The following is a 12,596-nucleotide window of genomic DNA, read 5'->3' as shown; positions in this document are numbered from 1 at the left end:
CTCCTGCAGTGGGGGTGTGTGTGGAGACGTACTGGAGGAGGTCATAAATGTAAATGAGAATTTCAGAGCTGGAGACACAATTGTAATTTCTATCAACACGAGAAGCAACTGGGTTATCAAGTGGAGGCAAATATAGTCCGACTAGGCACTGCTATTGGTAGTGTGAGTGCTGGAAGCGTTTGCTCAGCTGCCATACATTCCGGTTTTCTTCTATATGTGACAGCATTTCGTAACTGCCAAGGCTGTTCAACACCGCCTCACCTTCAGACTGACACACTTCTTATCTCTAGAGCCCACATTGGCTTTTTTTAATCTACCTCTCCAAAGATTATAGCTCTGGGGGACTAAATGCTGCCTCTTAGATGAGAGGAAAAGGCCAAGCAGGACCGGCTTGCTCCTGCTGTTATGAAATGGTCCCTCAGGTCTCGACACGAGGCTTGTCCTTCCTAGCAGGTGAGGTACTAGCCCCAGATAATTCTCAGTGGGAACGATGCCTGCGAGGGTGGCCTTCTTCGTTGCAGGTGACTAGATCTCTAGAAATAACACTTTATTAAAAATAGCATCTGTGAACAGAGTCAAACCTGTGTCACTAAAGGACTGGATACCTCCTGAAAGGGGCTGCAGGAGCCCTCAGTGCTATTCACTAGAGGGAGGGAAGACTGAAATCAGCGCTGGTGCAGTCTGTAGATTTGCCTGAGGCTTTGCCTTCCCCTAAGTGCCGTGTGTGTAATTGAGACTGCTCACCTCTTGCAACTTAACAGGAGCTTGCTGCTGCTGTGTTAGGGTCTTCCAAGGAACAGCTCTGCTGTTGTTCCTCCTGCAGAAGAGGTATCTTTTTGGGCACTCAGCTTTGGGCTGCTCCAGCTGGGCAGTACTTCCAGGCATCGTGCTTTCTATGGACCAGGAGGAGCCCAGGAAAGCATCAGAGGGAAGCTTTACTGCGGGCAGTTCTCAAAGCTATGCAGGGGGCTGCGAAAACTGACTTATTCCCCTTTTCCCTTGGCTGTTAAATTCCAATTCCTAATGCAAAGGAGAAGCTTCTGCTGCTTCAGGAGAGCAAAATGCTAATGAGAGCTTGCCCTGGGACAGGAATGGGCTGGCTTTATCTCACAACCACTGCAGTAGCACCCTCGTGGCCCAGCCCTTTTCTCCCTTCAGGTGGTGGTGGGAATCCTTAGCACCTGATCCTGAGCAGTGCTTTCTGCCTGGTGCTCTGCCACGCCATGCAGAGTTTCTCCTGTTAACTTCACCCAGCTGCGTGGAGCAGGGATCACAGCTGTAGCACCAGGTGGGCTCATCACAAATATTTACCCTGGATCTTGTCCACTGAAGCACCTGGGATGGGGCAGAGCCCAAAGCCTCAACCCCTGCAGGGTGTTTTGGGGCTCTGCTCCTGCCTCTTCCCTGGAGCAAATGAGTCCAAGTGTTGTTGCTGTGTTGCCTCATCCTACCAGAAAAGCTTTTAGCAAGCCATGGGGGGGCAGAAGCTGTCCAGGGCTTATTTTCTAATATATGGGAACGGCTTCATGGTTAAAATTCATGTATGTTAATTAGGTGTAGCTTTGTCTTGCATCCTTATCAGCCATGCTTATGTGGCAAGCAGCAGAGAGTAAGGAGCCTATTACTAATTCAGACCGTCCTTTATATTTTGCTGCTAGGCAGCACGAAGTTATGCACTGCCAGAGCCCACTCAGGTTACATTAATGTTGCTGGAATAAATGTGTAATTGCTGTTTGCTTCGTAGCTTTTGTCGAGGCTGCAGACTGAAGCAACGGGGAGAGGTTTGTGGACTGTAGGGGGTAATTAAGCATCAAAGTGAAAATATTGCTCAATAGTCGGGAGCTCTTTGCATTTGGCAATATTGAATTTTGATGGAGGATTCTTCTCCTTCGCAAAGGGAGTTTCTGGCCGTTCAGAGAACAAAGCAGCAGCCTTCCCCCTGCAATATGGTGCAGCACGGTTAGACCTAAAATGTTTGTGCAGTGCCTCTGATGCCTTTCTCCTCGCCTGTACCAGGCGTTTTGCACGTAAGGAGGTGAGACCGAGCCACATTGTCACTTTTTCTTTTTTTTTTCCTCCTCCTTGCTCAGAACTCTTTAACGTGTCAGAAGCCACCGCAGCTGCTGCTGCCCCGGGAAGCACCTGCGTGGCTGCTGCAGGCTGAGATGCTGGGGGGGTCCCCGTGCCACCAACGCCAGCTGGGTTTGTTTAGCCTGGAGCAGGCTAAAGCCGCAGGGGGTGGGGAATATAACTGAGAATCCCCTTCAATCCAGCTGCCAAATTGTGGCAGTTTGAGGGCAGGGCACTGCTTTTTCTGCCTCTGCACAGCCTGGTTTGTAGACTCGGCACGCACTCGGGGTGGCTGGTGGGGGTGGTTAGTTGCTGGGGTTCTCTTTGCACTCCCAATAGGTTACGGACGACAGCTTCTGCTCAAAAAAGAGGTGAAGGAGCCAAAAAAGAAAAGGTGAAGGAGCGACTTGCTCTCCCTGCTACAATAGAGATTTTTAAATACTTCTACCAGCAGAGCCTTGTAGCCCCTGTGTGTTGGAAATGAGCTGCTTTAAGGCTTGCTCTAAAAGAATATTGAAGTGGCAAATCCATTTACTGTATGGAGGAAGCAAAAGAAGAAGCTCTCTGTTGGGATTCCCCCAGCAGGCTGGGCTCTGGCTGGGCTTTAGGGAGATTTTGCCCTTTCTTCCCTGCTTGGGGTTTTAAAGAAGGGGGAGCTCTGCAGCCTGCACTCCCTGCCTTGCAGCTTCCCTTTGTCGTGATTTCTTGGCAAGGGGTTTTGATGCAAGAGCGCGTCTTTAATTTATCAGAACTGCTTTACCTCTTCCCTAGGGCTGCAGCACTGTCTGTTCTCCTCTGCACAGCCCTGTAGAGAACCTAAAATTCAAGAGATTTCACCAATTCAGAGAGTGCCTGAGCATTTCCTACGCTGGGGCTGGCGTGAGCTGACTCAAGGGCTGTGGGCTCTGGCAGGCACATCGTGCTGGCACGGCCCAGCCTGCGAGGCTTGCTCATGCAGCAGCTGCTTTCCAGATACATTTGATCCTTCTCTCCTGTTCCTTGGTTCCTTGAGGCTAGATCTTACTGCACTTACTTTCTGAGGTTTTTTCTGGCCGTAGGTACATCAGGAGGAGCGTTTTGCTGCGTACGGGCTGGAGGCATCCCAGCCCCAGACGGTGCCTCTTTGCCAGACCAGCTGCTGCTGCCCTGTGAATGGAGACAGGCAGGGATGTGACTGTGCCTTGAGATTTTTATTTAATTTTTTTTTTCTGCACCACCTCTGTTCTGCACCAGACAGACTTTTCTGTGGGTGCCTCGTATTCAGAATTCTATAAAGTTGCCCAGATTTCAGTACCTGACCTACTAATACTGCTGATGAGCAGCAATGACTGCACGCCGAGCTTTTTGCTGAACTAGTTTACTCTCAAAAACCCTCCCTCTGCATTAGGCCCCATACACAAAGGATTATTTCCTTGCAGATCTGAAGCCATTCATAAGAGAGCAGCTTATTCACGGATGCAATTAGAACACTTGTCTGACTCATTACTAGGGTTGATGGTAAATCAAAGAAATATTCAGTGTGTTCCTATAATTATTCTTGGTGATTTGTTGGATTGTTTTCCTCTTGGATCTGGTCTCGGTTTTCTTTTGCTGATATTCTGCATTAAAAATCTTGCATAATCGCAAGGATCCAGCTTGGTGGAGGATGCCCACGGATTCATTCACCTGGCTCACAGGAGAAGTGATGGGAGCTGAGGCCAAGCAGTGAAGGTCAGGGCTTTGTGTGTGCTCTCCCCGTGTCGTATTGGGTATTTACTGGCTTTTCTTTGGAATCCAGCTCTGGTCCCAAGACTGCAAACAGGCTCTTCACGCTCTCCAGGGTTTGTGCAGCAATTCTTCCGTGTGAGTTGCCCAACGCGCCTTGCTTAGCTTAAGACGTGTGGCAAGTATTTGGCTTCAAGTGGGATCTGTTGAAGAAATGAGTCATTTATCCAGAGCCTAGGTAATAGCTTGTCTGGAACAGGCAGGAGGAACAGACACCTTCCAAGAAAAGACGTGAGAAGGGCTTTTCTCAGGATATTTCAGGTGAGGCCACAGTAGAGACCAGGCTCTGCTGTGCTGGGGTGGTGGAGGCAGCAGGAAACCGCTCTGCAGTGCAGAGGTGAGCTCATAAGACACTGTGCAGACGTTTTATTTATTTTCTCTATACCTACACATCAGGCCTTTGCTCTGCAGAGTCATTCGCTTGTGCAGCACAGCAGTAAGCTCTGCAAAGGTCAGGAAATGTTGATTTCTGCTCTGGCAGCCTGACTGTAACCTGTAAAAGCTGCCGGAGCAAAGGCAAGCTGTTTTCTCACTCGTGCAGGTTGCTTCGTGTGTCTGATCCTGGGGCTGCTGCAAGGGAGCAGCCAATGCTCAGGGCAGCCTGACGGGCACTGGGCCCCTCTCCCAGATCAATGGTCTGAGTTCAGGAGTGACTTGAGGGGTGCAGAGAGGTGGTTGGTGCTGGCAGTCCTTCCAGGCACATGTGTGAACACATCTCTTCACCCAGTGCTGGGCAGCAGTAAATTTGCTTTGCCTTTTGCTCAAGGCACGGTGACCATCCTACAGTCCTTCGGCCTCAGCTGATCCGAGCCCAAGATCTGAGACGAGCAGCTTCAGTCTTGAACCAGAGCATTACCAGCAGGTCACGGAGCAGAGGAGGGTGGAACAGCTGCTTTTTAGTCGTAGACACTTCTCAGAGCCCGAACTCACCCTTGTCTCTGTAGGTTCCTCTCCGTTTGAAAGGCCGTGCTATTCAGGATGTGCCTACCAGCAGCTTACAAGCCTCAGCTTAGACTTGAAAAGCATCGATCCCTGTTCGCTTCTTTCTTTGATGTAAAGAGCACTTCTGCAAAGCAGTTCCTTGTTCTGCTGTGGAGCAGGACGTAGCTCACTGGGCTCCGAGCCTTTAATGTTGAGAATGCAGGCACGATAGCAGTTGGCAAGCAACAGGTACTGATCTCCCCCAGCACACGAGGGAGGGCAGATTCTGCAGGCTGTGACTTACTCATGTGTTATGTGTTTGCTGCTGCTACAAGATCCAGTTCCAAAAAAAGCTTTCAGGAGATGACTTTTTCTGCAAAGTTCTTTTTTTTTTTTCTTTTTCTTAGCAGAATACAAGGTCTCCCCTAAAGCAGGATGCAGAGCAATCACGCCTTTAAGGTGATCAGAAGAAGGCTCTCCCTTCTACACAGCTTGCTGCTGTGCCTGCTGAACAACCCTAGCATTTAGCCCCTAGACATGTAGGAAATCTGGGTGCAGTTCAAAATTGGTGTTTGGCTTGACATAAACTTTTAATGTGAAGGTGACATGCAGCCTGCAGAGGAACAATTCCAATACTGAAGTCAAAAAGTTGATGGATTTTTTTAATTTATTTTTTTTTTTGCTATGCTGTAGTGCCTCTGCGTGGGGCTGGGAAGCTGGCTGTTGTCACATTGTGCAAGGTTTTGCTGAGCAGAAAACCCTCAAGGAATTGCATGGTGAGCTGGAGAGAGAGCAGCTATCAGCGTGTGGCTGCATCCTGCTAACAAATCCTGCTGGAACGAGGTTTGTACCCAGCTCAAAATGCCAGTGCAGCCCCAGCTGCTGGCAGTGCACCACGCTGTACTGCGCACACGTACTCTTACTGCTTGGAGTTAGCTCCTTCACACGGGACGGGATTGCCAAGAACATGAGCTGTATTATGGTCTGGCTTAGCTCTTCCAGCCTGGCCAGCCTGTGGGAGCCCGTTAGGTGGAGGGATGCAGAACAGCAAGAAACCCTGAAGGAAGGCTGATCCTTCCCCTGAAGCTGGCAGAGCTGCTGCCGAGATGCTTTCAGGCTTTGAGCAGGCAGGACTGGACAAAGGGCAGACTGATCCGATGTGAATGCAGGGAATCAGGGCAGCTATTTATACTTCTCCTGGGGGGATGCTGGGTCAACCATTTCCCACGAGCTCTTAATTCCTTTGTTCGTTTTCTCCTGTTCGTAAGAACCTCTCCAGAAAGTTTTTAGGAGGTGTGTGGAGGCTTCCTCCTCTGTTTGTGCTGTCACACACTTCTCACTCCTGGTGTGGAGGACTTCTGAAAATCATCAGTAGTGAAAGAAAACCCTCAGACATGGTCACGATCAGACAAACGTGGGTCAAAATCTTATTCTTTAGGGGAAAAGGAGTCAATGCCCAAAGCCTCACCATCAGCCCAGTACTGATGGACTGTTGCTGTGGCTAGAACTGAGTGTGCATGGGAGAAATCTTCAGAGTTTTCCACAATCTGTTTCTCACCTGGTGCTTGTGGTTTGTCGTGGTAGGGAGCTAGAGCCTTTCCTCAGAGGGTTGTGACGTCCAGGGAACTCCAGAGGCTGGAGGTGTTCTCGTCCCTCAGTTCCATGCAGCATCCTGGATGCTGGTCTGGAGGAATGAAGTCCTTATGTCCCATGCACCAAATCCCAGAGCCTATTACCATGCTATTTTTCCTCACCAGGCTTTTATTTTAGTTTAACAGATGAAATAAACCTCTTTTTCCCAGTCCTAGGAAGAAAACTCAGTCCTGATACCTTATAAAGGATCCAGACTTCAAACTGCTCAGTACAGAGCTCTGTACCTAGTCCTGGAGAGCTGCTGAGCACAGACATAATAAGGCTTCTTTTCTTTTCCGTGTGGACCCTGAATTACACGGAGGTCTGTGTGGCGTGTCCTGCGGTTAATACCGCTCTTGGGAGCTGACGGGGTGGGGGAAGGAAAGCTGAACTGTCTCTCCCCTTAGCCAGGCAACCAGACGTGCATCTGTGCAAGTGTGTGCTGGCAATACTAATCAAAGGGCTGCTGGCACAGCCCTGCCCAGCAAACCCTCTGGTGTATTGTAGCAGCCCATTATTTTGCTGATGGCCACGCAGCTTCCTAAAAGCCACCGACCCTTTCTTGATCTTAATTTGATTCTGGCAACTGGGCAGGGGCTGCGGTTTCTCTCCTGTCCCGGTTCCACAGCAAGTCCAATGCTTTCTGCTGCTGTAAACGAAAGCTGAGCAGCAGAGAAGCTGAGAACTTGTGGGGAAAGCATATGTGGGTGAGAAAATCTCATCTAGGTGGTAAACTTCTTAAATATTTCAGTGCCATGCAGCAGGAGCCCCCCTTCTGCCTCAGCTGCCATCTCAAAGCACTACAACAGCCTGGTCTGTGTCCCGTCCCACTACCTAGATATTAAATACCTCAAAGAGGAGGAAATCTCACCTGTCTCTCACGTTATCTTGCCTATCTGACCACCTCTGTGCCTCTCCTCCCTTCCTTTCCGCAGAGATAAATCAAGGGCCAAGAACGTCTTCGTGCAGCACAGGCAGCGTCACGGGGCTTGGCTTGTGGAGCCTCCCCGGGCCAGGCCCTGGCGTGCTGCTACCTGCCAGAATAAGCAAGTTTAATTACCTGCATTAATATTCAGACCATGAAGTCATCAGTATTTGTATTTATGCGTTTATAGAAATGAAACAAGCTTCCCAGAGCGCTGCTGCTGACAGCGCATTCCCCCAAGGCCCTTCCTGGGAGAACCATTTGCCATTTTGCATACATACATTTCAATTAATTACAATAGGCTGATTGATTAAATGAAATAGGATGATTAATTAAGTGACAGTTGTAGAAATCAGCTGGGGTCAGGGTAAACATATGGAAAAGACAAGTGGCTCGCTTGCAATTCGATTTTCACCTCAGAACAAGGGGTGTTAGATATGGGGGTTTTGAGCTCTTCCTGGGATCTTTTTTTTGTTAAAACGAGTCAGAACCTCATAAATCTGTGAGTGGCAGACGCTGTTCAGCGAAAAGCAAAGCAGCAGCAGTGCCAGGAGCCCCGGTATCTTCTCCGTGCACTCCTCTTGGCCTCAGCTGCACGCCCCGGCCTACGCAGCTCTCTCTCAGCTGATCTGGGAGCCGCAGCCGTGAGAGGTTAATGGGTCTGCTCCGAGCTGGGAACCGCTCTGGCTTCTTACATCAGCTCTTCCCATCTGTGCACACACCCAAATTGCAGCCCCACGCTGCGACACCCAGGCTGCAGCGGCGCTCAGCCTGCCCCTGCGCGCATCCGTTGGCAGCTGGCAGGCTGCCCTTCGCCCCGCTGCACCACTTCCCCAGAGCCCTCCTCTTCCTCCCAGCATGGAGTAGGTGAAACCGGTCCTGTGCTTACCACCTGATCCACTAAGAGATGGGAAGCATTGCTAGGGAAGAGACAGCATCACCTAAAGAATATGCGCAGCCTAGCAGGGGTGTCTGAGGAGCTGACCTCTCTGTAAGATGCTTGTAAAAATCTCAAGGAAGCAACGCTCCGTGCACTTGCAAACCTATCCTGGACTTGAGTCAAGTTCCTCCTGGAACAGCTCCTGTTCTCCAGCACGCCCAGAAGTTGGATCGCTCCAGGTTGCTTTCCTGCCCTCAGCCTTTTGGCCAGAACAGCAGGGTTGCTGCAAGGAGCTAGCAAATACCAAACGATGCCAGGGCCACGTGAGATGTGAGTGGAGCTGGTAAATCCCACCCGGGGAAGGCACAAAACCTCGTGGGAGCTGAGCCTTCGGGTAAGGCTCCAAGTGCTGCCAGGATGCAAGAAACACAGAGTTGTTCCTACCTCTAACCTCTGTGAGGCTGTGTGCTACGTTCAGAGGGCTTTGCACAAGGAAAAGATAACTTTGGGAGGGTACTTGTAGAAGATCTCAGTGGACCAGGTCACTGCATCGAAACTCAAAGGCAGAATTTGGTTATCCCTGTACCAGATGTCATCGACCAGCCCCACTGCAAAGGCTGGTACTGAAAATATGCAGTGGTGCTTGGTGCCCAGAGTCGACCTGAGTGTGGCAATGTGGTTGAGTCTGCACAGCCAAGGCCACACCAAAGAGAACAGACACCAGAGAATAAAGAGAACAGACTCCAGAGGCTGCTCCGGAGGTGGAAGGAGTGGAAGAGTCCAGGTGAAGTGCCTGGGACCTGTGGATCTGATGTTTTCCATCTCCCAGAGGAGCTGGACCTCATTAGGTAAAAGGAGGCATTTCCAAGCCCATCAGCAATCTATGAGTATAGAAATATTCACATTTCTTTTTCCATATCCCACTGGGAGCTTCCAGTGGATGTTACAAAACTCAACACACAGCTATGCTCCTCTCCCTCTGCTCACCCAGCCACGGTGGCACCGAGGTTTCCACAAATTGATTTGACCTATTTACCAGCTGCGTTCTCATCTCCAGCTCCCTCCATTGCTCAGGGGTAATAAACTCTTCTGCGGTTCCAGCTCCGAAGCGAAAACACCTCTCCAGCGTGGGAAAAAACAGCAACCACACCAAAACACCTTAGCAGGGAAGGATCCAAGCCCACTCAACGCAATCTGCCCTTCCCATCCTAGCAGAGCTGACTGGTTGCTGCAGCAAGGCTAAAGCAAGAGTCCAGTGTTCCCATGGTAGGCAGCTGCCTTTTTTTGCTCCATGCTTGGCATTTTCTGCCAGTGGACAGCACTGGCTGCCAGGGATGCAGGCAGTGAAAGCTGCCCCAGCATCCAAAGGGCACACGAAGTGAGCTCAAAGAGCACGAGCCCCAGCGATTTTTTTTTTTTTTTTTTTCCTGGAGAGCCACCACCACGATGGAATCGAAACATTTTCCTGCCAAAAGAGAATTTGGCATTTCTAAGAGAAATGTTAAATTGCTGCAGGCTAATTAGAGACCTTAACCCCAGAATTAAGTCCTGGGGTGGAGAGGTAAGAGCCCAGCTTGAGAAGCTGCATAATGAGCAGGCATTAACAGCCAGGCACACAACTGGAGGAAGCAGAGGGCGGCATGAGAGTGTCTGATAATCTCACAGATAAATATATGGGTAGACACATTAATATGTAGGCAAACACTGCTCTGCTCAGTATACTCAGTAATTATCTCAGGGATCACCTAATCTATGTCAGAATTCTCTTTGATTTAGCTCAGTTCCAAGCTCCTGTATAAAATCAAGCAGCATGTTATTCCTGCTAGATACTGGATCCGCTCTCACTTGTAAGGCACGGAAAACAGCTTTTCCTGACCTTTTTGGTGGTTTGTAAGGATAAATTCCTGGTTTTGTGATAGTGGCAGGGGCCACAGGAGACCTGTGAATAAATTCTGCGATCTGGATGTGTTCAGCACTCTCCCCTTGCTCCAGCAGCTCCTGCAATGCTCCAGCACTGTTTTTTGTGCCACCCTTTTAGTTAATGCTGACCAGTGGTGCAGAGGAGTACCTGCTGGCTTAATGGTGTCAGATACATTCATTAATTATCCCCCAACCGACTATAAGGCTGATTACAAAGACCTAGGATTTTAATTTCCTTAAAGCCTGCTTGGTGATGCTGGGAAGTGAAGAGGGTTCCTCGTGTAAACATTTAATGAGTTAAACCACTTCTGACAGCAATTACGCAGCATCTCATACTTACATTCCTTCTTCAGGCAAAGACCAAGGTCAAATCAGTAATTAAAGCATATCAAGGAGCCCGTATGAGTGGGATCCAGAGGGAGGCCTGCCCGCAGTTTTATTCTCTTGCATTTCCAGCAAGGCACGCTATCGACGTGTGCTATGCCTGGAAATCGCTAAGCAGGCTGCTCTGCTACAAACCAAAGAGAGAAAGCAAACAAATCACAGGCAAATAATCCTGAGTCCTCGGTCTGTGACTTTTGTTGTTTGACCGCTGCTGCATGTACCTCGCTGTGCTAATGAGCAGTCGTAAATATTCCCCCTCGGAGTCAATAACGCGTTTTCAGGAGCCTGCAGAGCAGTGCAGGAAGGGTGCCCTGAGCTCCCACTTGCTCTGCATTACATCAGCCTCTGGTACCTTCTCTGTGCGGTATCTCCAAAGCGATGTTGCCTCTGCTTCAGCAACGAGCACTAATGCAACGGAGTAAAAGGCAGATGAGATGTCTTCAGGTAGGGTCAGCGCTGCATTTCCAGCGTGGTTCTCCTGTAGAAGGCTCGGATGGGCTACAAATGGGGTTTTATGTCAGAGCAGTGGAAACAGGAATTAACATACACAAGAATGAAGGCTTCAGACTTTCCCTTTCTCCTTATGATCTCCTTGTTAAATAGAAACAGTGCCAGCTAATACCTGACTGTATTAAACTGGGACCAGGATAGTGACTTATTAGGATTTCAAATCAAAATTATCTGGAAGAAGTGATGTAGCAGGTTTTTCCCCGGCCCTTTGGGCTCCCCCAAACAAGATTTAGTAGGAAGCAAAAAATATTCTTCAGCATGGGATGCTGCGCTGTTGGCTTTCCTGAGATGAATTTTGCTGAAGTGCCATTATGAAATTGTGTCGTGAGGATTTTTTTCAAACGTTATAGTAATTTGTAGATGGATATTGCTGCAATTATTAAGACTTACTGTGATTTTAGTGGCATTCTGGTCATGGACTTGTGTGCTGCTAGAAAGCTCTTCAATCCCTAATAGCTTGTAGCAGTGCCTGCAATGAAAAACAGAGTGAGGTCGCCGGGTTTTCCAGGGTTTGCAGGCTTGGTGATCAGAGCCTTTCCTAGCGAGCAGCAGGACTGTGCCCCCTCTGCACCCTTCCACACTGTCCTGCTCCACCTGATATTGCTGCCAGGACTTTAACCGCCCCTGAGCTTTCAATAGCAGAACTGCGTGGAGTTTATTTTATCCACAGGGAAGTCTGGGGATGGGCACAACGGGATGCTCGGTTCGGGCTGGATCACAGCAGGGACTCAGTAGCTGTTATTGGAAAGAGATCAGTGAACTCGGTGAGCACAAACAAGCTGTTTATTAAGCCATGGTCTGAGGAGCTGTGGGATTTACCTGATGGCTGCTGCTGAAGTCAGCAGGGACCAGGTTTTGCCACATGATGCTGTCTTTGCATCCATGTGCATCAAGCATGGAGACAGCGGCTTGGGAGGACCAGTTCAGCATCCTTCCCATCCCCATCCCCATCCCGGGCTCACAGACACTGATGGGGAATCCCCATCAATTCCCATGGGGTGCTACGGATGGTCCACTGGCCAGGGGGGTGTTTCAAAGGATGCTGCAGGTGGGCAAAGCACCGAGATGACCGAGAGCTGGCTCCCAGGTGCGTTTTGCTCAGCAGATGAGCCCGGCTCAGGATGCTGCACTGATGGCACCAGCAGCAAATTAACTCCTGCTTCTGCAGCAGTGCCGTGTTAGTGCTGTGGATGCACAGAGGTTTCGGTGCTGGAGGGTTTGTGGGTGAGGATACAGGTGGGTCTCCAGGGCAGAGAGTACGTGCCCGAGAGAAGGCAGCTCCCAGCCCCTTGCGAAGCTGCACACGCTGAGGAATGCTGAATTAATGCTGAATTAATGCTGAATTAATGCTGAACTGCTTTGCAAGGCAGGGGGCCAGTGGCTGTTGGAAGAACGCGCTGGTTTTTCAGCTGTCTTAGCTTAAGGGGACCTGGAGACCTGCAGCTTTAAAAACTGAAAATGTTGAATTCAGAAATGCGCTATTGTTCCAAAGCAGGCAGAATGCCTAACAGAGGTAGAGCAGCAATCATAAATGTTAAACACACCAAGCAGGAGGGAAGAAGGCGCTGTTATTTTTATCTGGAGACCACA

The 12,596-nt window shown here is 49.7% G+C and overlaps 1 long non-coding RNA gene across 2 annotated transcripts; it reads left to right on the top strand.

Moving 5' to 3' along the window:
* Positions 1 to 1,351: 1,351 nt before the first annotated feature.
* On the top strand, positions 1,352 to 4,857 carry LOC137844465 (uncharacterized). 2 transcript variants are annotated; one of them, XR_011089913.1, is made up of 3 exons: positions 1,352 to 1,541; positions 1,898 to 2,035; positions 3,129 to 4,857. It is a non-coding gene; the product is annotated as an uncharacterized lncRNA (long non-coding RNA). The 2 variants fall into 2 exon arrangements; XR_011089914.1 differs by having other exon boundaries at positions 1,352 to 1,781.
* Positions 4,858 to 12,596: the final 7,739 nt, after the last annotated feature.

This window comes from Anas acuta, chromosome 25, assembly GCF_963932015.1.
Source record: "Anas acuta chromosome 25, bAnaAcu1.1, whole genome shotgun sequence".
Classification (NCBI taxonomy): domain Eukaryota; kingdom Metazoa; phylum Chordata; class Aves; order Anseriformes; family Anatidae; genus Anas; species Anas acuta.
The sequence above is the reverse complement of the archived record's forward strand: the minus strand, read 5'-3'. Positions and strand labels throughout refer to the sequence as shown.